Source organism: Salvelinus alpinus, chromosome 25 (genome assembly GCF_045679555.1).
Source record: "Salvelinus alpinus chromosome 25, SLU_Salpinus.1, whole genome shotgun sequence".
In the NCBI taxonomy this organism is placed as follows: Eukaryota; Metazoa; Chordata; class Actinopteri; order Salmoniformes; family Salmonidae; genus Salvelinus; species Salvelinus alpinus.
The window spans coordinates 3,706,958-3,733,803 of NC_092110.1; the positions used below are offsets into that span (position 1 = coordinate 3,706,958).

A 26,846-nucleotide genomic window follows, 5' to 3' on the forward strand; every position below is an offset into this window, starting at 1 on the left:
CTCAGAAATGATCTTGGTCCTATAGGTCTGACCGACACCTGCTAAAGCAACCGTCCGTTGTCCCGAGTGCATTTCATTTAAGTCCTACGGTAAAACGTTATTGCCCTGGCCGGGGTAATAAGCTCATACCCTTCAGACTCTGACAGCTGCCAATGTTACCTAACAGTATTTTACTGTGGGTGGAACTAATGGCTTCCATTGTGGAGGAGTCTGCCTCCATAGAGAAATACAATGCCTTCAGACTTTTTCCACATTTTGATGTTACAGCCTAAATTTAAAATGTAATACATGTAGATTTTTTTTGTCACTGGCCTACACACAATAACCCAGCATTGTTTTTGAAATGTATACAAATTAATTACAAATGATAAACTGAAATGTCTTAAGTCAATAAGTATTCAACCCCTTTGTTATGGCAAGCCTAAATAAGTTCAGGAGTAAAAATGTGCTTAACAAGTCACATAAGTAGCATGGACTCATGGGCACCTATTGGTAGATGGGTAAAAAATAAAATAGCAGACATTGAATATCCCTTTGAGCACGGTGAAGTTATTAATTACTTTTTGAATGGTGTATCGATACACCCAGTCACCACAAAGATACAGGAGTCCTTCCTAACTTGGTTGTCGGAGAGGAAGGAACCCGCTCAGGGATTTCACCATGAGGCCAATGGTGACTTTAAAACAGTTACTGAGTTTAATGGCTGTGATAGGAAACTGAGGATGGATCAACATTGTAGTTGCTCCACAATCATAATGTAATTGACAGAGTGAAAAGGAAGCCTGTTCAGAATAAATATATTTCAAAACATGCATCCTGTTTGCAATAAGGCACTGAAGTAAAACTGCAAAAAAATATAACAATGAGTGTGATTTCCTGGATCGGTGAGCCAGGCACGGCTGTCCAAAATGTCTCTTCTCCTCCAAAAAGTCGTATTGGAGCTGAGCTGTGTCACAACAGATTAAGAAGACATGCTTAGACTACAGTCTCAGGCAGCATTCTATAGAATGTCGAGAGAACACAAAGCATCAGCTACTTTGTTGGTTTATTTTTTACTGTCTTTAGCTCCTCTCTGAAAAGATTACATTCGATTTAAAAAAAAAAATTTTTAAACTTATTTACTATGGCTCAGAGTTTTCACATTGCAATCTGTATTATGTAACATGTTATAACGCCACCACACGCAAGTAAAATTAAACTCCTTCCAAATCCGACTTGGATCATCAGTGCTTTCCAAACTACAGTGCCACTGATAAGTGACTTGATTATTATCCATAGCATGAGTAGATGCGACGCATGCAGAACTGTGCAGCGCTCTCATGGCTGCTCTGCACGCATTTTAAGACGATGTACTTTTGTGCTCCGATTCTCTGCTACATGCCCATAATGTTCATGAAAGATTCAGGGCCTACAAACTGCTAAGTGCAGAGAGGCACTTTGTGACTCACTACTGACCTTTTGTATGGAAGCACAGGCAAACAGATTGAGGTTTATCTGACTGAAAATATACTGAACAAAAATATAAATGCAACATTGTTAAGTGTTGGTTTCATGAGCTGAAATGAAAGATCCCAGAAATGTTCTATACGCACAAAAAGCTTATTTCTCAACTTTTGCACAAATTTGTTTACATCCCTGTTCGTGATAATTTCTCCTTTGCCATGATAATCCATCCACCAGACAGGTGTGGCATATCAAGAAACGGATTAAACGGTATGATCATTACACAGGTGCACTTTGTGCTGTGGACAATAAAAGGCCACTCTAAAATGTGCAGTTTTGTCACACAACACAATACCGCAATTGGCAGGCTGACTGCAGGAATGTCCACCTGAGCTGTTGCCAGAGAATTGAATGTTAATTTCTCTACCATAAGCCATCTGAACGTCGTTTTAGAGAATTTGGCAGTATGTCCAACCGGCCTCACAACTGCAGTGACCAGATCAGGACCTCCACATCCCTTTTGTGGGGAATAACTCCTCCTGATTGGCTGGGCCTGGCTCCCCAGTGGATGGGCCTGGCTCCCAAGTGGTTGGGCCTATGCCCTCCCAGGTTCACCCATGTCTGCGTGCCTGCCCAGTCATGTGAAATCCATAGATTAGGGCCTAATGAATTTACTGAACTGTAACTCAGTAAAATTGTTGCATGTTGCGTTTTTATATTTTTGTTCGATATAGTTATTTTTGGTCCTTTTAGTCGTTTCAAAGCAGCACAGACAGTTTAGACTAATCATTGGTTGACCTGATCACTTCCACAGAGGGTTTTATAACAATACATTAAAAGGGAGCAAACAGGAAAATAGTGGAGAAATGGAAGAGCCAGAGATGATAGGAACCAGAGGCTATGGCAAAAATATGTTTTCCATGTCTGCCATAATCACAGCATCTGTGGGAATTTGATTATGATACCCTAATTGATTAGATTGAACAGTGGTGTGCTATACAATGTTTGTTTTTGACCTACAGTATTTACATTGTTGATATAACCGCTAACTCTGGCATTGTTTGCTCTTTCATATATCTGCCGATGTCAAACTGGGTTTTGGAAAAGCACAACCACAGCCAGAGCTTGATCCATGGGCTGTTGATAGCTTTTTGGAACCGAGTCCATTCAGGTCAGCAGTTTAATTCCATTAAGTTGGATGATGCAGATATAGGCTACAGGCCAGTTAGAATGATTCATGCTTCCTACAACCGGAGGAGGAACCATAGAATCATTAGAATTGTAGAATTAGAATCATTCTATGTAAGGGGCTGTGTGATCAATCAGAACTGTTTTACCTGAGTAATAATACATGCGATTAGTGTTATAGTTATGCATGGTAATAGCGATGTTATCACAGTGAGAATGGATCTTATTACAAGCCGATCTGACAGCATTATAAAGTAAATGCTGCTGATTTGGACACTGTCCTAATTTGATCATTGAAAAATGGGTCTGTATGCTGTAATTGCCTAAAACCTTGGCCTTGTTTCGATGTATGTTCCATAGCAGCACTGCACGATCAATCCTAACTGAGCCCTACAGTTTTTTGCCTGCCTGGCTATGTTCCAAATGGCACCCTATTCCCTTTTTCTAGTGCACAAATTTTGACCAACGCGTCTGGGGGGGGGGGAACAATTTAATACAATTAGGCCCTCATTAACGACTTAACTACTGCCTGGGGCCTGGAATAGACATTGTGTCTTTATAGAAAATGACAAGCATTGTGAGGCTATTTAAAGTATAGCTGTAATCTATGTCCATATAATACAATTGCAGCCTCAGGCTCGACTTTCTCACAGCGAAGTTAATCTATGCTGGAATACTTAGCTGCTGTCGGTATTTCTCTCTTACTATATTGACAAAGACGAGATTTAGAGAAATAAGAACTCATGTGTCATGAAATGTAGCTCGCACAGTTGAGGTTTGAGCAGAACTATATAATGTGGCCTAGTTGGTTAAGTCTGTTTTTAACTGATTTTCTTCTTTGTTTTTCGGCTGGTGTTTTACAAGGATCCAACAAAGTACATCATGAGATTTCTTCGAATTCACGTAGAAAAATGTGCCTTTTGTCATTCTAATGTGAGGCAGCATATGGTAAGTTTTGTCCCACCAGACTCCTGGTGGGACGTATTCCCCCTTCCTCTCTGTCACAACAATGGGGCACATTACCCCAGAACCCCTCTGCTGCACTGGACTAGCAGTCTGACACATTCTTAGAACAGAATGGCTAACAACAGTTCTACTACCATAGAATTAGAATGAGTTCTATAACTTGTAAAGCGCTGCTCCGGAAGGGTTGGCCTGGTTTGCCCTTTGAGGCTCGCAGGACAAGCAGAACCAGCAGGCTCTTTTGGACAGTCTGGCCCAAGATAAAGCCAAGCTGAATAGGACCTCAAACGGACAAAGCTCTATAGAAACAGACAGATGTCTCTGTCTTTGTTGCAAAAAATACAGTATTAAATGGACTGTTTGTCTTTCATGCGTTTCTTAAAACAATTGGCTACTTGGCTATACTGTGCTATATGTGAGAGTTGGGCGGTGTCCATATTTCCATAACTTCATACAGTGCCTGCGCCATCCCAGGCTATACACTGGGGTCACTTAGAAATGTCCTTGTTTTTGAAAGAAAAGCCTTTTTTTTTTGTCTATTTAAAATAACATCAAATTGATCAGAAATACAGTGTAGACATGGTTAATGTTGTAAATGGCTATTGTAGCTTGAAACGGCTGATTTTAATGGAATATCTTCAGAGACGTATTATCAGCAACCTTCACTCCTGTGTTCCAATGGCACGTTGTTAGCTAATCCAAGTTTATCATTTTAAAAGGCTAATTGATCATTAGAAAACCCTTTTGCAATTATGTTAGCACAGCTGAAAATGGTTGTTCCGATTTTAAAGAAGCAATAAAACTGGCCTCCTTTAGACTAGTTGAGTATCTGGAGCATCAGCATTTGTCGGTTCGATTACAGGCTCCAAATGGCCAGAAACAAAGAACTTTATTCTGAAACTCGTCAGTCTAGTCTTCTTCTGAGAAATTAAGGCTATTCCATGTGAGAAATTGCCTCTTCACTGCTGATGTTGAGACCGGTGTTTTGCGGGTACTATTTCATGAAGCTGCCAGTTGAGGACTTGTGGGGCGTCTGTTTCTCAAACTAGACACTCTAATGTAGTTGTCCTCTTGCTCAGTTGTGCACCGGGGCCTCCCACTCCTCTTTCTATTCTGGTTAGAGACAGTTTGAGCTGTTCTGTGAAGGGAGTAGTACTGTACACAGCGTTGTACGAGATCTTCAGTTTCTTGGCAATTTCTCGCATACAATAGCCTTCACCCCAAGTGGGTCTTGGGGTCTACAGCACAATAAGCTTCCCGCTGGGTCTCTAATGCAGTAACGTTAAGGAAATGTATAAATAAAGACTTTTCACCTGTTAAGTCCACGGATACATACATACATTGGTCCCTTCCCTTTGCAAGTGATGTTTTGAATTACAGCGTATGTGTTTTAAAAGCCCAAATACTTTAAGAACTGTACGTTCATGTCTGCTTTAATCCTCTAGAGTGGTCGCCTGGTCAGTCTGTAACATTGCCTCACTACCCTGCAGACACATCAGTGCAATAAATCTTGATCTTAATGGCCTTGCACAGTGACTGACTGGTATTTAGTATCCCTAGTAGTACTTCACTCTCCCTTTACTGACATTAACAGCTATAAATAGACCTACTGTATATGATAAATACATGAATGCATATTTCTGTCAACTAGAGTACACTGAAGGTCAGGTCAACTATATAATGTAGGTCATAGTCAGTGCCCTATGGAAGTCAGGTGTTCAATAGACTACTATCTGTCTAAATATAACTTAGCTCAGTCTTGTTAATTGCAATCCACTTTTCTGAATCGGTAGTGAACAATTTAGGGAATAGGGTGCCATTTGAGATGCAGTCTTTGTTTTCAGTTAGTTGTATGCTCCTGCTGGCTGCTAAGTCTACCCATAGTTGGCAACCTGTTGGCCACCAGCTGTTTAGTACCAAAGAGCTATCCCCCTGTCTTCACATCCTCTCCTCCTATAGTTGAGGGTTATAGCCAGGCTGGTCCCAAGGAGCTAGACCCTCCCCTCTTCACATCCTCCTCTCCTTCTCTTATAGGTGAGCTAGCCATAGCTAGCCACCCTCTTCACCTCCCTCTCTATAGTCTAGTATCCAAGGCCCAGACTACAACCTATTGCCCACCAGCTGCCAGCCCCAGTGTGGTTCCAGGGATGTTGCTCTCCTTACTTCTCCCTCTATAGTGGAGGGTCACAGCCAGGCCACTGCTGTAATAGTGCATTTGAAGCCTGCTACAATGACCTTGCTTAAGTTACACAACTGACTTACAGTTTTTCTCTCCCTCCCCCAAAAACAATTTGTACTAGATTTTAAGATTGGACATTTTCAGGGCGGGTTAGAGTATTTTTTATTTATTTAATCAGGGAGTCACCGTTGAGACCAGTGTCTCTCTTACGAAGGAGCCCTGCATAAACAATTTCATAAAATACATAAAAAATCGAATACAATATAACACAAGTCAAATACAGTACAACAAAAATAAATGTACACAAAACAGTCAACTAAAGTTAATATAGGGGGAATTACGTTTTTTTTTCAGTCAGTGGAGCAGAGGCGAACAGCCTCTACTGCAGCCTAGAGTCCACACTGCAGACCAAGCACCATTACTCTAGCGCCGACTGCACTCATTCATTTCCACACATTAGTCTTGTTTTCATTTATACTGTGCATATTTTATAAGGTTTTACATTATTGGGGGAGTTTAATGTTGGAGTGCATTTTGTTTTATAATGAATAAGGAAAATAGAAGGTGTTTAAGTGGATAGATGAGTCCCGGAATGTATATGTAGGAAGTAACAAAAAATGTAAGCACAACTGTAAGTGTAACGGATGTGAAATGGCTAGCTAGTTAGCGGGTACGCGCTAATAGCATTTCAATCGGTTAAGTCACTTGCTCTGAGACCTGAAGTAGGGTTTCCCCTTGCTCTGCAAGGGCCGTGGCTTTTGTGGAGCGATGGGTAACGACGCTTCGTGGGTGACTGTTGTTGATGTGTGCAGAGGGTCCCTGGTTCGCGCCCGTGTCGGGGCGAGGGGACGGTACTAAAGTTATACTGTTACATAAGCACAACCCCCACCTGTGGACGTCGGGCCCTCATACCACCCTCATGGAGTCTGTTTCTGACCGTTTGAGCAGACACATGCACATTTGTGGCCTGCTGGAGGTCATTTTGCAGGGCTCTGGCAGTGCTCCTTCTCCTCCTTGCACAAAGGCGGAGGTAGCGGTCCTGCTGCTGGGTTGTTGCCCTCCTACGGCCTCCTCCACGTCTCCTGATTTACTGGCCTGTCTCCTGGTAGCGCCTCCATGCTCTGTACACTACGCTGACAGACAAAGCAAACCTTCTTGCCACAGCTCGCATTGATGTGCCATCCTGGATGAGCTGCACTACCTGAGCCACTTGTGTGGGTTGTAGACTCCGTCTCATGCTACCACTAGAGTGAAAGCACCGCCAGCATTCAAAAGTGACCAAAGCATCAGCCAGGAAGCATAGGAACTGAGAAGTGGTCTGTGGTCACCACCTGCAGAACCACTCCTTTATTGGGGGTGTCTTGCTAATTGCCTATAATTTCCACCTGTTGTCTATTCCATTGGCACAACAGCATGTGAAATTTATTGTCATCAAGTGTTGCTTCCTAAGTGGACAGTTTGATTTCACAGAAGTGTGATTGACTTGGAGTTACATTGTGTTGTTTAAGTTTTCCCTTTATTTTTTTGAGCAGTGTAGATTCAGATCATTCAGTGGAGAAAAAACATCATATAGCCCCATTGGAAAATATAAATTTACAGTTTGAAAATGTTAAGAAAAAAAGTGTGAATCACATTATTATTTGGCGTCCCTGTTTGGGAATACCTGCCTTAAAGTAACTGCCTTAAAGTAATGATGGACTGTCGTTTATTTGAGCTGTTCTTGCCATAATATGGACTTGGCCCTATTTGGTAAAAGACCAACATCTGTATACCAACCCAACCTTGTTACAACACAACTGATTGGCTCAAATGCATTAAGAAGGAAAGAAATTCCACAAATTAACTTTAAACAAGGCACACCTGTTAATTGAAATGCATTCCAGGTGACTACCTCATGAAGCTGGTTGAGAAAATGCCAGGAGTGTGCAAAACTGTCATCAGGGCAAAGGGTGGCTACTTTGAAGAATCTCAAATATATAAAAATATATTTGATTTGTTTAACACATTTTTTTGGTTACTACACGATTCCATATGTTATTTTATAGTTTGTCTTCTATTATTCTACAATGTAGAAAATAGTAAATAACCCTTGAATAATTAGGTGTCTACTTTTGACTGGTACTGTATATATTTTTTGTAATACAGACTAGCTCAAAACATTAATCATTGAAAATTACAAATTACCCAATGGATTATCATTTTCTGGTAGGAAAATTGGAGTGTAGCTGCTCTGTTTCCTCCAGTGCTAAGGCGCCTATGTGTATACAGTTGGAAGAAAAAGTATGTGAACCCTTTGGAATTACCTGGATTTCTGCATAAATTGGTCAAACAATGATCTGATCTTCCTCTAATTCACAACAATAGACAGGGTGCTTAAACTAATAACACACAAATTATTGTATTTTTCTTGTCTATATTGAATACATAATTTAAACATTCACAGTGTAGGTTGGAAAAAGTATGTGAACCCCTAGGCTAATTACTTCTCCAAAAGCTAATTGGAGTCAGGAGTCGGCTAACCAGATGAGAATGGAGATCTTAGTTAGAGCTGTTCTGCAATATAAAAAAACACTTACAAAATGTGAGTTTGCTTTTCACATGAAGCATTGCCTGATGTGAACCATGCCTCAAATAAAAGAGATCTCAGAAGACCCAAGATTAAGAATTGTTGACTTTCATAAAGCTGGAAAGGGTTACAAAAGTATCTCTAAAAGCCTTGATGTTCATCAGTCCACGGGAAGACAAATTGAGGAAGTTCAACACTGTTGCTACTCTCCCTAGGAGTGGCTGTCCTGCAAAGATGACTGCAAGAGCACAGCACAGAATGCTCAATGAGGTTAAGAAGAATCCTAGAGTGTCAGCTAAAGACTTACATAAATCTCTGGAAGATGCTAACATCTCTGTTGACGAGTCGATGATGCGTAAAATACTAAACAAGAATGGTGTTCATGGAAGAAGCCACTGCTGTCCAAAACAAACATTGCTGCACGTCTGAAGTTCGCAAAAGAGCACCTGGATGTTCCGCAGCGCTACTGGCAAAATATTCTGTGGACAGATTAAACCTAAAGTTGAGTTGTTTGGAAGGAACACACAACACTGTGTGAAGAAAAAAGGCACAGCACACCAACATCAAAACCTCATCCCAACTGTAAACGATGGTGGAGGGAGCATCATGGTTTGGGGCTCCATTGCTGCCTCAGGGCCTGGACAGCATGCTATCACCGACGGAAAAATGAATTCTCAAGATTATCAAGGCATTTTGCAGGAGAATGTAATGCTGTCTGTTCTCCAATTGAAGCTCAACAGAAGTTAGGTGATGCAACAGGACAACAACCCAAAAGACAGAAGTAAATCAACAACAGAAGGGCTTGAACAGAAGAAAATGTGCCTTCTGGAGTGGCCCTGACCTCAACCCAATTTGAGATGCTGTGGCATGACCTCAAAAGAGCGGTTCACACCAGACATCCCAAGCATATTGTGGAACTGAAACAGTTTTTTAAAGAGGAATGGTCCAAAATTCCTCCTGACCGTTGTGCAGGTCTGATCGGCAAACTACAGAAAACGTTTGGTTGAGGTTATTGCTGCCAAAGGACGGTCAACCAGTTATTAAATCCAAGGGTTCACATACTTTTCCCACCCGGCACTGTGAATGTTTACATGGTGTGTTCAATAAAGACAAACGTATAATTGCTTTGTGTGTTACTAGATTAAGCAGGCTGTCTATTGTTGTGATTTACATGAAGATCAAATCTTATGACCAATTTATGTAGAAATCCAGGTGTTTCCAAAGGGTTCACATACTTTTTCTTGCCACTGTATTATAATGTACTCTGTAGTACGTTGCATAGAGTAACATAGTTCCTATGCTATGCATAGACATTGATTGATCACTCTTATTTCATTATAATTTTATCTCTCAAGCTTGACTTTCACTAAATGTATTGAAAGTGTACTCCAGTGTCCTGCTTGTTTATTTGATGTAGTAAAAGTTAAACAAACAAAAGTGGTTACGAGATTTTAAAAAAATATCTAAAAGTACTCTACTAATGAGCAGAGTGGATGCTTCATCTCCCGAGAGAGGACAAGGTCACAAAGTGAACTTGTCGACGGAGGTTGTCTTCCGAGGAGGCGAGCGAACGGATCCGAGCAAGAGGTAAACTCGCTAGCAATGAACGTCACGGCCACAACGAGTAGACAAGGAAATCGAGTAATGGCTGGATACATTGGGAAAATGTATGCATTTGATGGCACTACAGAAGATTGGCATATGCACTGTGAATGGATTGAGAAGCATTTTGAAGGCAATGGCTAGCCAAAAATGATTTGTTTTAAAAGTTGGATCATCTTATCCTTTTGAGGCTTTCAAAGTGTTCTTACACTATGATTTTGAACATTCACAGCAACTAGGGAACGTCCATGGCAGGCATTATCGAGTTCAGTGTGTCAAATCGGAGGGTCTGTTGTCCGGGCCTCTGGCAGTCTCCATGGGGGTGCCACAGGGTTCAATTCTTGGACCGACTCTCTTCTCTGTATACATCAATGATGTCGCTCTTGCTGCTGGTGATTCTCTGATCCACCTCTACGCAGACGACACTATTCTGTATACTTCTGGCCCTTCTTTTGACACTGTGTTAACAACCCTCCAGGCGAGCTTCAATTCCATACAACTCTCCTTCCGTGGCCTCCAATTGCTCTTAAATACAAGTAAAACTAAATGCATGCTCTTCAACCGATCGCTGCCTGCACCTGCCCGCCTGTCCAACATCACTACTCTGGACGGCTCTGACTTAGAATATGTGGACAACTACAAATACCTAGGTGTCTGGTTAGACTGTAAACTCTCCTTCCAGACTCACATCAAACATCTCCAATCCAAAGTTAAATCTAGAATTGGCTTCCTATTCCGCAACAAAGCATCATGCTGCCAAACATACCCTTGTAAAACTGACCATCCTACCAATCCTCGACTTCGGTGATGTCATTTACAAAATAGCCTCCAAAACCCTACTCAATAAATTGGATGCAGTCTATCACAGTGCCATCCGTTTTGTCACCAAAGCCCCATATACTACCCACCGCTGCGACCTGTACACTCTCGTTGGCTGGCCCTCGCTTCATACTCGTCGCCAAACCCACTGGTTCCAGGTCATCTACAAGACCCTGCTAGGTAAAGTCCCCCCTTATCTCAGCTCGCTGGTCACCATAGCAACACCTACCTGTAGCACGCGCTCCAGCAGGTATATCTCTCTGGTCACCCCCAAAACCAATTCTTCCTTTGGCCGCCTCTCCTTCCAGTTCTCTGCTGCCAATGACTGGAACGAACTACAAAAATCTCTGAAACTGGAAACACTTATCTCCCTCACTAGCTTTAAGCACCAGCTGTCAGAGCAGCTCATAGATTACTGCACCTGTACATAGCCCATCTATAATTTAGCCCAAACAACTACCTCTTTACCTACTGTATTTATTTATTTATTTTGCTCCTTTGCACCCCATTATTTCTGTCTCTACTTTGCGCTTTCTTCCACTGCAAACCAACCATTCCAGTGTTTTTTAGTTTTTATTTTACTTGCTGTGTTGTATTTACTTCGCCACCATGGCCTTTTTATATTTTTATTTATTTATACATATATTTGTTTGCCTTCACCTCCCTTATCTCACCTCACTTGCTCACATTGTATATAGACTTATTTTTTTTCACTGTATCATTGACTATATGTTTGTTTTACTCCATGTGTAACTATGTGTTGTTGTATGTGTCGAACTGCTTTGCTTTATCTTGGCCAGGTCGCAATTGTAAATGAGAACGTGTTCTCAATTTGCCTACCTGGTTAAATAAAGGTTAAATAAAAAATAAAATAAAAAAATTATCACCATAGCATGCTTGCTACGTAACTTCTGAGCGAGAGCACACACCCAGTGTTACTATGACAACTAGTGTAGCCGTGTCAGCAAATGACTGTTTGAACACACACATCCGATATCGTCACTTGTAACATGCTGTTTGGGCAGTCCAAAACGGATATGAGAAACACAACTGATTTGAGCATTACGGCATGCGGTGTGAACCAGGCTTAAGTGTATAATCCCTTCCATCTCTCCCACAACACATAGCCATACTCTACTAACCCATACATCCCACCCCCACAACATTCATACAGTATTAACCCTTCCATCCCATCAACATACCTTCATACAGTATACACCCTTCCATCCCATCAACATACCTTCATACAGTATACACCCTTCCATCCCATCAACATACCTTCATACAGTATAAACCCTTCCATCCCATCAACATACATTCATACAGTATTGACCCTTCCATCCCATCTTTTACACATCTCCATTCTCTACCCAGCTGTATCTGGTAGTTTTGGATACTGGCTGAATAATGAATGAGTACTGTATGTTACCTCTCGCCTCACAGAGACTGTATATAAGATGACCCCTCTCAAAGAGCTTCTAGGGTACAGGCTGAGCCAATTGGGGCCAGTAGATGTGAATCTGTGTTAGAGATGCTGGGAGTAGTGCTATGGTACCATCTATATCCCAAAGGCTAACAGGGAAGTGCAACTCCAATTATGGAGTTTCAAGTATCTTTCACAACAACTAAAAAATGTTAAACGGGGAATCCGTGCCACTGTCCTTCCCACAGCTGTTTAGAAATGCATCAAAACACTATAATATTGAAGTAAAGACCCTTATCAACTAATATCAATATTTTATATTTAGGTGTGCAAAAATTATTTGCCTTCTGTAAGTATAAGAAAATATTTCCTTGTGTCTTTTCATTCCGTTACCTAAGATATCTTAAAGATATCTTCGAATTTCGCTCCCTCATGAGAAGTGAGGATAATGAAAGTTCACAGAAGTAACAAGTAAAGGTAGACCTACCAATTTAGGTAGTGTTTTTACTGGTAACAATTTTGTTTATGATTTAAGTAATTTAAAACGCGTGATTCTGTTACCAAATCTGTAATATAATAACCCCAAAAATCTGTAAGAGGATGACTGCAACTAAATTGGCTACAATGGTAATTCCTAGTAGTCACAAACCACAGCTGGGCCACCTGCTCTGAGTGTTTATAAGGATGTTTCTCCATTGCGACTGAATATCCCCCACCCCAGTTAATGTCACCTCTCCTGGCTCTTACCGACCAGCTAACCACGAGCCCCCTTTCTTTCCATTTACTGTAACCAGCCTTCTCACCTACTGAGCACTGACCCGACACCAGTCATCTCGGCGTCATTCTGTTACTGTGGAATTGCCCATACACAAATAATATTCTCTAAGGAATGTATTGTAAAAAGAGGAACAAGACAGCGGTGTCCTTTTTTTCTCTCTAGCTAACCGCTGGCAGAAATAGTAAGACCAGTAACACATTTACCCAGCATGAACCAACTGTGCGCACAGTATAGCATGTGGGCGAAAGTGTTTGTTGATTGTGTACAGTGGTGGTATATTAACACTTGTTAATCTCTCAATAAAGAAGTCAACTGAAATCTCTTCTAAATTGCTGCTGTGGGGGGGGGGGATCGTGTAAGTGAACTGTTAATGCTGTACATCAGATTAGATGGGAAAGGTCAACAGAGGTTTACTGATGCACTTAGTGGAGTCAGACCGTATGGGGAAATCCACAGGACACTGGCTTGCCCAGACTGCCTGCTGTCTGTATATACCTAAGTCACTCTCTGCTCCATTCAACTCTGCAGTTGATCCATAGCCTTTAAAGTTTATGGTTTAAACTATACAATAGAGCAAACAGGAAAAGTATACATTCGTCACTGCATATTTCCTTCAAATTAATTTTTTACCCCGGGGGGGTTAGATGGGTAAAAAATAATATTTATTTAAATGGTTTACAATACTTTGACAAAATCATACAAAGCTGACCTAAGAACTTGTCAGTCCATTTCTATACATCTGACAGCATGGATATTGTGCACCAACTCCCATCCTCTTTATTAATAGTCTGCCTGACAACAGAGAAGAACAATCTTTTTAGCTTTGTCCTGGACAGCTGGAAAAGGGACTGATATCAAAACAGTACGATTTGATTAAAGTTGGAGCTGTAACTGAACACTCAGGAAACTGAACACTGTCAGTCAAGGAGCATTAACTTACAAATGGCTTAAACATTGCACAGCTGGAAGGACAATTAGGTGTGTGGGTATGGATGAGTGCATGCTGAGCCAAGTAACCTAAACATGCCATCCAGTCACTAGGAGAATCATGCAATTGCCATCTTAGAAAACCACTACTGTCTTGGCAAGACATTCAACCTTATCCAAGCAAGTAAGAGCATTTACTTCACTTCTCCCTCTCTCCACACTCACTCTGGTGTCAAATCTGTTGGTGATTCCCCAGATACTACAGTACGAGGTAGCATATGGAGGTGGGAAGGGGAAACTTTGCTCCGTCCCAGCACAGATGGACAGACTGGATAATGTAGTCACAAACGCCAAACACTGAGACAGACATTGAAGTGGAATGTAGCCTATGGTTGTGTCTCTAATAGCTCCCTATATAGTACACTCCTTTTGACCAGAGCCCTATGGATCCTAGTTAAATGTAGTGCGCCATATAGTAAATAGGGTCTGTCCTAAATGGCACCCTATGTTTTAAAGTATAGGGCTGGAACCACTTGACCTTTCCTTCTTAAGTGGCCATGGCTCGCTTCTTTAATGCTTTCATTTCTCCGCTGCCAACACTGTTCCGCTGTGGAATGATAATGTATTAGTAGTCAATATGCAATGAAAGTATTCATACCCCTTGACTTATTCCAAATGTTTTAGACAGTTTTACAAATGCAATGAAAATGAAATGCATTAATATCTCATTGACATACAGTACCAATTAAGTTTGGATGCACCTACTCATTCAAGGGATTTTCTTTATTTTTACTATTTTCTACGTTGTAGAATAATAGTGAAGACATCAAAACTATGAAATGTATTAGTGGCCAGTGATTTGGGTCTGTATGTTGGCAGCAGCCTCTCTCTTAGTGATGGCTGTTTAACAGTCTGATGGCCTTGAGATAGAAGCAGTTTTTCAGTCTCTCGGTCCCAGCTTTGATGCACCTGTACTAACCTCGCCTTCTGAATGATAGCGGGGTGAACAGGCAGTGGCTCGGGTGGTTGTTGTCCTTGATGATCTTTTTGGATTTCCTGTGACATTGGGTGCTGTAGGTGTCCTGGAGGGCAGATAGTTTGCCTCCGGTGATGCGTTGTGCAGACCGCACTACCCTCTGGAGAGCCTTGCAGTTGAGGGCAGTGCAGTTGCTGTACCAGGCGGTGATACAGCCCGACAGGATGCTCTCGATTGTGCATCTGTAAAAGTTTGTGAGGGTTTTAGATGACAAGCCAAATTTGTTAATTGCCTCGAAGCGAGCATAGAAGTAATTTAGCTTGTCTGGTAGGCTTGTGTCACTGGGCAGCTCGCAGCTGTGCATCCCTTTTGTAGTCTAATAGTTTGCAAGCCCTGCCACATCCGACTAACGTTGGAGCCGGTGTCGTACGATTCGATCTTAGTCCTGTATTGATGCTTTGCCTGTTGATGGTTCGTCGGAGGGCATAGCGGGATTTCTTACAAGCTTCCGGGTTAGAGTCCCGCTCCTTGAAAGCGGCAGCTCTACCCTTTAGCCCAGTGCGAATGTTGCCTGTAATCCCTGGCTTCTGGTTGGGGTATGTACGTACGGTCACTGTGGACGATGTCATCGATGCACTTATTGATGACGCCAGTGACTGATGTGGTGTACTCCTAAGGCTATAGGAAGAATCCCGGAACATATTCCAGTCTGTGCTAGCAAAACAGTCCTGCAGCTTAGCATCTGCTTTATCTGACCACTTATTGTTTTTGCTTGTAAGCAGGAATCAGGATAGAATTATGGTCAGATTTGCCAAATGGAGGGCGAGGGAGAGCTTTGTATTCGTCTCTGTGTGGAAGAAAGGTGGTCTAAAGGTGTGTTTCCCCCCCCCCCCCCCTCCCCTTCTGGTTGCACATTTAACATGGTCGTAGAAATGAGTTAAACAGATTTGTTTCCCTGCATTAAAGTCCCCGGCCACTAGGAGCGCCGCCTCTGGATGAGCATTTTCCTGTTTGTTTATGGCCGTATACAGCTCATCGAGTGCAGTCTTAGTGCCAGCATCGGTTTGTGGTGGTAAATAGACGGCTACATTTACACAGGGTTTACATACACATAAGGTTAGCTAACAAGCCAGCCAGCTAATGTTAGCTAGTTAAACAACAATGAACACAGTGCCAAATCATGTTGTTACTGCCCTGCATGGGCTATGGGATACAAATAATGTCAGCTAGGGAGCCAGCCAGCGAACGTTAGCTAGCTAGCTAACAGTACACTTTAGCTTGAAATGAAACCACTTTCTGTCAAAATCAGAAATGTGTAATATCTGAAAATGTAGCTAGCTATCTTACCTGTGTGCATCATCATGCGTTTCCTTGTCAGGAATGCCATACCACGGTTTCACTTAGTTTGAAGATGTAATCCGGAGATGGGTGTTTTCTCCATCTCTTTACCTATCATACTCTAATTCCACTGATTTCAAAACTTGATCCTCCAGAATTTGGAGAGCAACACTTATGCAGCTCCACTACACAATAAAAATAATTAAAAGCTGCGTTCGACAGGATTACCAACACAGACTGATGAGCTCAAATAGACCGAAGCCTTCTGTATGGCAGACCAATCGAAACTCATCTCTCGGCATGTCCAGCCCACTCATTATCTCAGCAATCATGGCTAGTGGGAAGGTTATATTTTTCTGTGGCTTAATCAACAGGGCTCAAAATTGAACAATTATATTTACAGATGGCATAAAATTTTGTTATTAAGGCACATGAAAGTTCACATGTTTGAGAAGGCATTTCTTCCCAAAAACGCATTTTGATAAACAATTATTTTTTTACGTTTTAAAGGGCTCTCCTGTGAAGTCGTGACTTGCGACCATATGCCTATTTTCCTGAATCAGGTCACAAATGATCTTTTAACTAGGCAAACCTGTTAATTGAAATGCATTCCAAGTGACTACCTCCATGAATCTGGTTGAGAGAATGCCAAGAGTGTGCAAAGCTGTCATCAAGGCTACTTTGAAGAATCTCAAATACAAAATAATCTGAAACACAACCAAAACAAAAAGCAAATGCATCCAAGAAATGTGTAGTTACAAGCTTGACGTAGCTATTACATGCTATCAATATGGGAGCAAATACTTTTTTTACTACTTTCATACCAGTGGCGGTCGGTACCGTTTTAAGTTGAGGGAGGACCGTTTTATTTTTATGAGCATGGCCTTATTTCTATTAATATTCCATTCACCCAGCTCAATGTAAAATCAATAGGTTTAGGCTACTACATGATACTCAAATTTTCGCTATACCCATCATGAAGTTGCTACAACTTAGCCTACGAATTAAAGCTTACAACGTAGGTGCACAGGTAGAGAAAATTTGAGTAATTAAGGTGATAGTGACTCATTCAATACCGACTTGCACACTCTTGCAAACAAGACTCCTTAAATTCTATCCGCATATCGATTGTGCAACCAGGGCTGGTAAAACCCTAGACCACTGTTATTCTAACTTCCGCGACACATAAGGCCCTCCTTTCGGAAAAGCTGACCACGACTCCATTTTGTTGCTCCCTGCCTATAGACAGAAACTAAAACAGGAAGCGCCCGCGCTCAGGTCTGTTCAACGCTGGTCCGACCAATCTGATTCCACGCTTCAAGATTGCTTCGACCACGTGGACTGGGATATGTCCGCATTGCGTCCAACAACATTGACGAATACGCTGATTCGGTGAGCGAGTTTATTAGCAAGTGCATCGGCGAGGTCGTAACCACAGCAACTATTAAATCATTCCCAAACCAGAAACGCGAACCACTGCTTTTAATCAGGGCAAGGTGACAGGAAACATGACCGAATACAAAGAGTGTAGCTATTCCCTCCAAGGCAATCAAACAAGCTAAGCGTCAGTATAGAGACAAAGTAGAGTCGCAATTCAACGGCTCAGACACGAGGTATGTGGCAGGGTATACAGTCAATCACGGATTACAAAAAGAAAACCAGCCCCGTCGCGGACCAGGATGTCTTGCTCCCAGACAGACTAAACAACTTCTTTGCTCGCTTTGAGGACAATACAGTGCCACTGACACGGCCCGCTACCAAAACCTGCGGGACTCTCCTTCACTGCAGCCGACGTGAGTAAAACATTTAAACGTGTTAACCCTCGCAAGGCTGCAGGCCCAGACGGCATCCTCAGAGCATGCGCAGACCAGCTGGCTGGTGTGTTTACGGACATATTCAATCAATCCTTATCACAGTCTGCTGTTCCCACATGCTTCAAGAGGGCCACCATTGTTCCTGTTCCCAAGAAAGCTAAGGTAACTGAGCTAAACGACTACCGCCCCGTAGCACTCACTTCCGTCATCATGAAGTGCTTTGAGAGACTAGTCAAAGACCATATCACCTCCACCCTAGACCCACTCCAATTTGCTTACCGCCCCAATAGGTCCACAGACGACGCAACCATACTGCACACTGCCCTAACCCATCTGGACAAGAGGAATACCTATGTGAGAGTGCTGTTCATCGACTACAGCTCAGCATTTAGCACCATAGTACCCTCAACTCGTCATCAAGACCCTCGAGACCCTGGGTAACAACATCTCTACCCCGCTGATCCTCAACACTGGGGCCCCACAAGGGTGCGTTCTGAGCCCTCTCCTGTACTCCCTGTTCACCCACGACTGCGTGGCCATGCACGCCTCCAACTCAATCATCAAGTTTGCAGACGACACTACAGTGGTAGGCTTGATTACCAACAACGACGAGGCGGCCTACAGGGAGGAGGTGAGGGCCCTCGGAGTGTGGTGTCAGGAAAATAACCTCACACTCAACGAAGGAGATGATCGTGGACTTCAGGAAACAGCAGAGGGAGCACCCCCCTATACACATCGACGGGACAGTAGTGGAGAGGGTAGGAAGTTTTAAGTTCCTCGGCGTACACATCACAGACAAACTGAATTGGTCCACCCACACAGACAGTGTGGTGAAGAAGGCGCAGCAGCGCGTCTTCAACCTCAGGAGGCTGAAAAAATTTGGCTTGTCACCAAAAGCACTCACAAACTTTTACAGATGCACAATCGAGAGCATCCTGTCGGGCTGTATCACCGCCTGGTATGGCAACTGCTCCGCCCACAACCGTAAGGCTCTACAGAGGATAGTGAGGTCTGCACAACGCATCACCGGGGGCAAACTACCTGCCCTCCAGGACACCTACACCACCTGATGTCACAGGAAGGCCATAAAGATCATCAAGGACAACAACTACCCGAGCCACTGCCTGTTCACCCCGCTATCATCCAGAAGGCGAGGTCAGTACAGGTGCATCAAAGCAGGGACCGAGAGACTGAAAAACAGCTTCTATCTCAAGGCCATCAGACTGTTAAACAGCCACCACTAACATTGAGTGGCTGCTGCCAACATACTGACTCAACTCCAGCCACTTTAATAATGTAAAAATGTATGAAAAATTTATCACTAGCCACTTTAACTTTTCTGCGCTACGGATACCGAATACGGGTTCACTTTCCTAAACAACCGCTGAATTGCAGGGCGCTAAATTCAAAAATATTACTAATAATATGTATAATCATGCAATCACAAGTGAAATATACCAAAACACAGCTTAGTTTATTGTTAATCCACCTATCGTGTCAGATTTTGAGAATATATTTTACAGCGAAAGAATTCCAAGCTTTTGTGAGTGTAGCTTTCAATGCTATAACAGCTTAGCCTTATATTAGCTTGGTTATCTTGGTCACGAAAGTAAGAAAAGCAATAAAATGAATCGCTTACCTTTGATAATCTTCGGGTGTTTCCACTCACGAGACTCCCAGTTAAACAACAAATGTTCTTTTTGTTCGATAAATATTACTTTTATCACAAAAAAACGCCATTTGGGTTACGCATTATTTTGAGAAAACAAAAGCCGTGTTCCGTTCGACAAATCCCAAAAAGTATCCGAAATGGTCGTAGAAACGTTTCAAATGTTTTTTATAATCAAACCTCAGGTTGTCTTTTAACAAACATAATCGATAATATTTCAACTGGAGCATAACCTATTCATTAAGAGAGAAAAGGAAAATGGTGAGCTCCTCCCGCGCGCGCAGGAAATATTCAGAGGACACCTGACCTATTTTGAAACATCTCGCTAATTTTTCTAAATAAAATCCTGAAACTATGTCTAAAGCCTGGTCACAGCCTGAGGAAGCCATTGGAAAAATAATCTGGTTGATACCCCTTTAAATGGAGGTTAGACGGGCCAGGAAACAAAGATTAAAAAATATATATATCACTCCCGGGTTACTTTTTCTCAGGATTTCGCTTGCAGAATAAGTATTATTTTTCTCACAGACAATATTTTGACAGTTTTGGAAACTTTGGAGTGTTTTCTATCCTAATCTGTAAATGATATGCATATTCTACGATCTGGGCCAGAGAAAATGTCAGTTTACGTTAGGTACGTTATTTAAAAAATAAAATAAAATCTGACCCCTAGCGCTGAGGTTTTAAACAATGCCACTTCATATAATGTTTACATACCCTACATTACTCATCTCATATGTATATACTGTACTCGATACCATCTACTGCATCTTGCCTATGCCGTTCTGTACCATCACTCATTCATATGTTTTTATGTACATATTACTGCATTGTCGGAACTAGAAGCACAAGCATTTCGCTACACTCGCATTAACATCTGCTAACCATGTGTATGTGACAAATAAAATTAGATTTTAAGTTTCTGTTGGACAAATTCAAGTATGTTTATCCCCATTTTGTTCAGTTCGCTACTGTTTTAAGAAATATTTTTCAAAAAATGAATATACCCCTGATCACCGCAAACAGTTCACTTTCATGGCAGCCACATACAAACAGCATGATCAGCCACCTTAGTCATAGACTGTTCTCTCTGCTGCCGCACGGCAAGCAGTACCGGAGCGCCAAGTCTAGGTCCAAAAGGCTTCTAAACAGCTGCTACCCCCAAGCCATAAGACTCCTGAACATCTAATCAAATGGCTATTTGCATTGTCCAACCCTCCCCTCTTTCACACTGCTGCTACTCTGTTTATTATCTTTGAATAGTCACTTTAACTCTACTCTACCTCCAGAGGGGCGGCAGATAGCCTAGTGGTTAGTGTTGGGCCAGTAACTGAAAGGTTGCAGGATCGAATCCCCGAGCTGACAAGGTAAAAATCTGTACCCCCTGTATATAGCCTCGCTAGTGTTATTTTCATTTAGATTTTTTACTTAACACTTATTTTTCTTAACTGCATTGTTGGTTAAGGGCTTGTAAGTAAGCATTTCACTAAGGTCTACACCTGTTGTATTCGGCGCATGTGACAAATAAAATTAGATTTAATAATTTTCTTGTATTATTCCTTCTCACATTTACACGCTGTCCTCTTACTTTTTCCTCTCACCTTTTCCTTTCGCTTGTGGACAATACAACAGCTGTCTGTGACCAGGCAAAAAAATCTTTCCAAGCCAAACCTTCAAACCATAACCGCTACACACAGCCTACATTGTTGTCGCCATGTTAGCTGACATCAGTCAACATAGCTACTAGAACTAATGTGTTAATAAACCCCTACAATCATGCAGTACAGTGTACAACAAGCAGTTTAGGAGATACACCGACGGGCCCCGGTGGCAATAAATTAATGAAACTAACAGCTTACCTTGCCTTGGAAGAGTTCCAGTGTTGGATAGCCAGGTACCTAAACAGTATCCCTCTCTGTTTGAGTAGGCCAAACTAACCACGAGCTAGGTAACTGAAAGTGAAAAAAACACTACAAAATCTCTGCTTCTCCATTAAAAAAAATGAAAAATGAAAATAAAATGTATTTGTTCAACTGTTGTCGTTCTCATACTTTGAGTCAACTACTCACCACATTTTGTACACTGCAGTGCTAGCTTAGCTGTAGCTTTTGCTTTCAAAACTAGATAAATTTTCTGATCCCTTGATTGATCCCTTGACTTTCAGTGGTCCCGTGTGGCTCAGTTGGTAGAGCATGGCGCTTGCAACGCCAGGGTTGTGGGTTCATTCCCCACGGGGGGACCAGGATGAATATGTATGAACTTTCCAATTTGTAAGTCGCTCTGGATAAGAGCGTCTGCTAAATGACTTAAATGTAAATGTAAAATTGAGTCAACATGTCAGTCACATACTGCAAGAGGTCTGATTGGTTGGAGGATGTCCTCTCGAAGTTGTCATAATTACTGTGTAAGTCTATGGAAGGGGGTGAGAACCATGAGCCTCCTAGGTTTTGTATTGAAGTCCATGTACCCAGTGGAGGATGGAAACTAGCTGACCTCAGATTACACCATGGTGCTACCCCAGAGAGTGCTGTTGAGGCTACTGTAGACCTTCATTGCAACCGTGCGTTTTAATCGTTTTATTTGATGACGTGAGTATATTTAGTATAGTTTTATCTAAAAATGATATTTTATATTAAACAATTCTGAAATTCACTGAGGAGGATGGTTCTCCCCTTCCTTCTCTTTCAATGTTTAATACACGTGAATTTGTCCCAGTACTTTTGGTCCCTTACAATGGGGGGACTATGTACAAAAAGTGCTATTTCTAAACAGTTCACCTGATATGGATGTACCCTCCAATTAAAGCTCAGTCTGCACTTTAACCACTGTCCCAATAATTAGAGTGCACTGGAAATCATTTACACACAGAAACAGAAGTCAGCTCGGAGAGGCCCAGCTCATGAGATCCATCAGCAGCAGATTTTAATTTCAAATGGAAAATGAATGTGCAACATTAATGTATCAACTTGAACCAAATTGCATCGATTCATTCTCTAATCAAATTGAATCGCACCAAATTGTATCTTTATGCATATTGAATCGTCTTGAATGGGAATGATGCACATCCCTAAATAATATTGATGGCTAGAGTCTCTGGTTAGATTCTGAAGCATTGAGTAGTATTCTGAAACCCACTTCACTGGTCCTCTGGTGTGTGACTGATGCATTGTTGGTAGTCATTAGCTCAGCAACACAGCGGGAGGTGCTGTGGGTTTGAGCTGGCAGACTGGCAGACCCCGGGCTCTGGGCCCCGTGCTGTGTCCTTTCACTCCCCTGTCACCAGGAGGCAGGAGCAGCTATGTGTGGCCAGGCTGACACTGGCCTCAATGGACCGTGCTACTGGTTGCCTACTGGGCTGAGATGTTAGCGACTTGTCTGGCCTGAACCTGACAGCTGCTGTAGCCAGGGCTGCCTGCCTCGGTTAACCCTAACCCTGCCTGGGGCTTACCTCTTCACCAGCAGTTTAGGGTTGGTACACCCAGGGCTCACACTGTACTGTAATTAGTCTAGATGAGCAGACACACTCTATATTGCACAATGAGGCCGACGTGCTGAGACATTACCCACGTGGTGCCTCCTATACAGGCTGAATCTCCTGTGTGAGGCCTCCTGCCTCTGACACACACCAACGTCTCTAGCCTCATATATGGGCTAACGGACTCACTTGTCTGAGAGCCTTTGGCTGGTGCCTGAGCTAGTCTCCTTTTGAGGTAAAGTGAAGTGAAGGGAATGTTGGGGTTTATAAATATTCCATTGGCATGTTATGGGTTCAGAGGTTAAACAGGGACTGACTCATCCATGGAGTTTTTGGTGCTACAGTGAAAAGTACACCCGTGAGCATCATTAAACTGGAACGCTTCTTTCTCACAGGGAATTTCTTAAATGTCACAGAATGAAAAGAGCACTGTTATCATTTCAGAATCAGTCTAGGAGCTTTGGTGGTGAAGGTTGGAGCTAACACTTAATTCTTTCTCCACTCTGGCAATTATATGATGTTCGACTGGATAGACAGCCTTGGTTTTTAATTTTCTTTTTTCCATGGGATGACGGCAGACCTGAGTTCAAATACTATTTGAAATCATTTTCAATGATTTGAGCTTGCCTGGCATAGTGGAACCAATTGAATAGAATAGTCTCAAAACAGCAGGGGTCTCACAACTGTTGCGTAAATTGCACATTTCTGCACGGGCCATTTCTGAAGTCATACATATGCATGTTTCCCGTTATAAATCAGACCTGTCATAAAACTGCGGGCGTAAACGAACATTTAAAACTCAGCCTGGAAAACGCCTTTAATGGTGACAGCACCATTTTTATTTTCTGTATAATTTGTAACTATTTGCATTATGCCGTGGCATGCAGAAGACAAATTGTTCAATATTTAGATTATTGGGTTTCTATGTCCGGCCTTGGAATAGGCTCTGAGATTTAAATGGGCAATAATGTCGCGCTCCTATCACACAGTAATACTGTAGCCCACCCATAATGTCAAATATTTTACATAAGCTACTGGTCTATGTGAATTTTGTTGAATTTCTGAAGGAGAAAACAATGGCACATTTTGCTGTGGACTTGTCAGCAGGACATTTTGAATTTGACAAGGTTTTGCATCAACTTTCCCCCCAACCTAAATAAGATGCACTGCCTGCAAATGCGGAAGCATTGTGTAAGGCAGGCTACTCAAAAAATGCAATTACAGTAGCATACACTGGCCTACTTCAATGAAAAATATCAACTGTTCAACAGTTAAATTCGACTGGATATTATAAACCGTGCTGCCTATTGGATTGCAAAACTTGAAATACAAATACGTAGCCTATCAATTTACTAGGTCCAATTAAATGAGAGCTGCGCATGGTAATTTTTGTATTTCTTCAGGAGCATGAACCCATCACCACCAGAACAAGTGAGGGATTTATTCTACAAGAGTTATGACAATAACATAAATAGGAAAAAGACTTGTCTATTTTAGATTTAAAAAAAAATAAAACGCATAGTTTTTTGCTCTACTCACAAATGGAAAATGGCTGCGTTCTTGTTAAGGTTCTCCTATTTTATTTTTATGAATTTGCTTTATCATATCCCCCATTTGCACAAAATACTTACTTGCCCACTTTCAATGCAATATTTCAACCACTAGCAGAGAGATGCGTACGCAAAACTAAAGTTTGCAGGGAGGTGAGCACATTCTCCAGTTAAGTTACATTTACAGTGCATTTGGAAAGTATTCAAACCCCTTGACTTTTTCCACATTTGTTACGTTACAGCCTTATTCTAAAATGATGAGAAAAAAGTAATTGTTTCCAATCTACACAATACTCCATAATGACAAAGCAAAAACACATTTTATAAAAAATATATAACTGATATCACATTTACATAAGTATTCAGACCCTTGACTCAGTACTTTGTTGAAGCACCTTTGGCAGCTATTATAGTCTTCTTGCCTTGTCTTCTTGGGTATGACTTAACAAGCTTGACAGCTGTATTTGGGGAGTTTCTCCCATTCGGTTCTGGCTGGGCCACTCAGAGACTTGTCCCGAAGCCACTGCGTTGTCTTGGTTGTTGGAAGGTGAACCTTCACCCCAGTCTGAGGTCCTGAGCACTCTGGAGCAAGTTTTCATCAAGGATCTCTGTACTTTTCTCCGTTCATCTTTCCCTCGATCCTGACTAGTCACCCAGTCACTGCTGCTGAAAACATCCCCACAGTATGATGCTGCCACCCATGCTTCACCATAAGGATGGTTCCTCCAGACATGACCCTTGGCATTGAGAGTTCAGTCTTGGTTGCATCAGACCCGAGAATCTTGTTTCTCATGGACTGAGTCCTTTAGGTGCCTTTTGGCAAACTCCAAGTGAGCTGTCATGTGCCTTTTACTGAAGAGTGGCTTCCATCTGGCCACTCTACCATAAAGGCCTGATTGGTAGAGTGCTGCAGAGATGGTTGTCCTTCCGGAAGGTTCTCCATCTCCACAGAGGAACTCTGGAGCTCTGTCAGAGTGAACATCGGGTTCTTGGTCACCACCCTTCTCCTCCGATTGCTCAGTTTGGCCGGGCGGCCAGCTCTTGGAAGAGTCTTGGTGGTTCCAAACTTCTTTCATTTTTGAATAATGGAGGCCACTGTGTTTTTGGGGACCTTCAATACTGCAGAATTCTTTTAGTACCCTTCCCCAGATCTGTGCCTCGACACAATCTTGTCTCGGAGCTCTACGGACAATTCCTTCGACCTCATGGCTTGGTTTTTGCTCTGACGTGCTCTGTCAACTGTGAGACCTTATATAGACAGGTGTGTGCCTTTCCAAATCATGTCCAATCAATTGGATTTACCACAGGTGAAGCATCTCAAGGATGATCAGTGGGAACAGGATGCGCCTGAGCTCAATTTCAAGTCTCATAGCAAAGGGTCTGAATACTTATTTACATAAGGTATTTCTGTTTTCGCTTTTTCATTATGGGGTATTGTGTGTAGATTGATGCAATGTTTTATTTCATCCATTTTAGAATAAGGCTGTAACATAACAAAACGTGGGAAAATGTAAGGGGTCTGAATGCTTATAAATGCCAACTTTGCGCGTGAACTGTCACACGCACATTTTGGGGACTATTGTGTACGTAGCACGGTTTATAAATGAGGCCCCTGAGAACAATGTAGCATCCTCTTGTATTTGTCAGGAGTTCTTTCTACCGTGTGTGACATTGTTAAACATCCATATCGGAATTCTTAATGCGCTTTAAAATCAGTCGGAGAGCAGAGATTCCTTGAACAGCTGATGTTTACTGGAGCGTTGTTTGTCATCATGCCCAATGATTCCCATGTAAGTGACTCGCTCGATCTCTTTCTCGCGTGCTCTCCTTTTCTCTCTCGCCCCCCCCCCCCCCTCGCCTTCTCGCTCTCCGTCTCTATTTCCGTCTCTATTTCTGTCTCTCTTTATTTCCATCTCTGTCTCTTTTCCATCTCGCTCTCTCGGCAGGTTGTGTCACCCCCTGGCTGCTCCACATACACCATGTTAATATGCATGGCACAGATGGGAATATAATGTCAATTAGAATACTGTATAATGTATTGGTGTCCCTGGTCTCTGAGTATGTTGGTGGTGTTAAGTGAGAGACAGGTCTGTATAATCCTGTGAAATGTTTTTGACATTTGTGCCTAAAACATTT

General features: G+C 42.2%; 1 protein-coding gene across 5 annotated transcripts in view; it reads left to right on the forward strand.

Moving 5' to 3' along the window:
- The window catches only part of LOC139553227 (SAM and SH3 domain-containing protein 1-like), an 80,182-nt gene that overhangs the window by 1,510 nt on the left and 51,826 nt on the right, over window positions 1–26,846 (forward strand). The gene's annotated exons all lie outside the window — the stretch shown is intronic.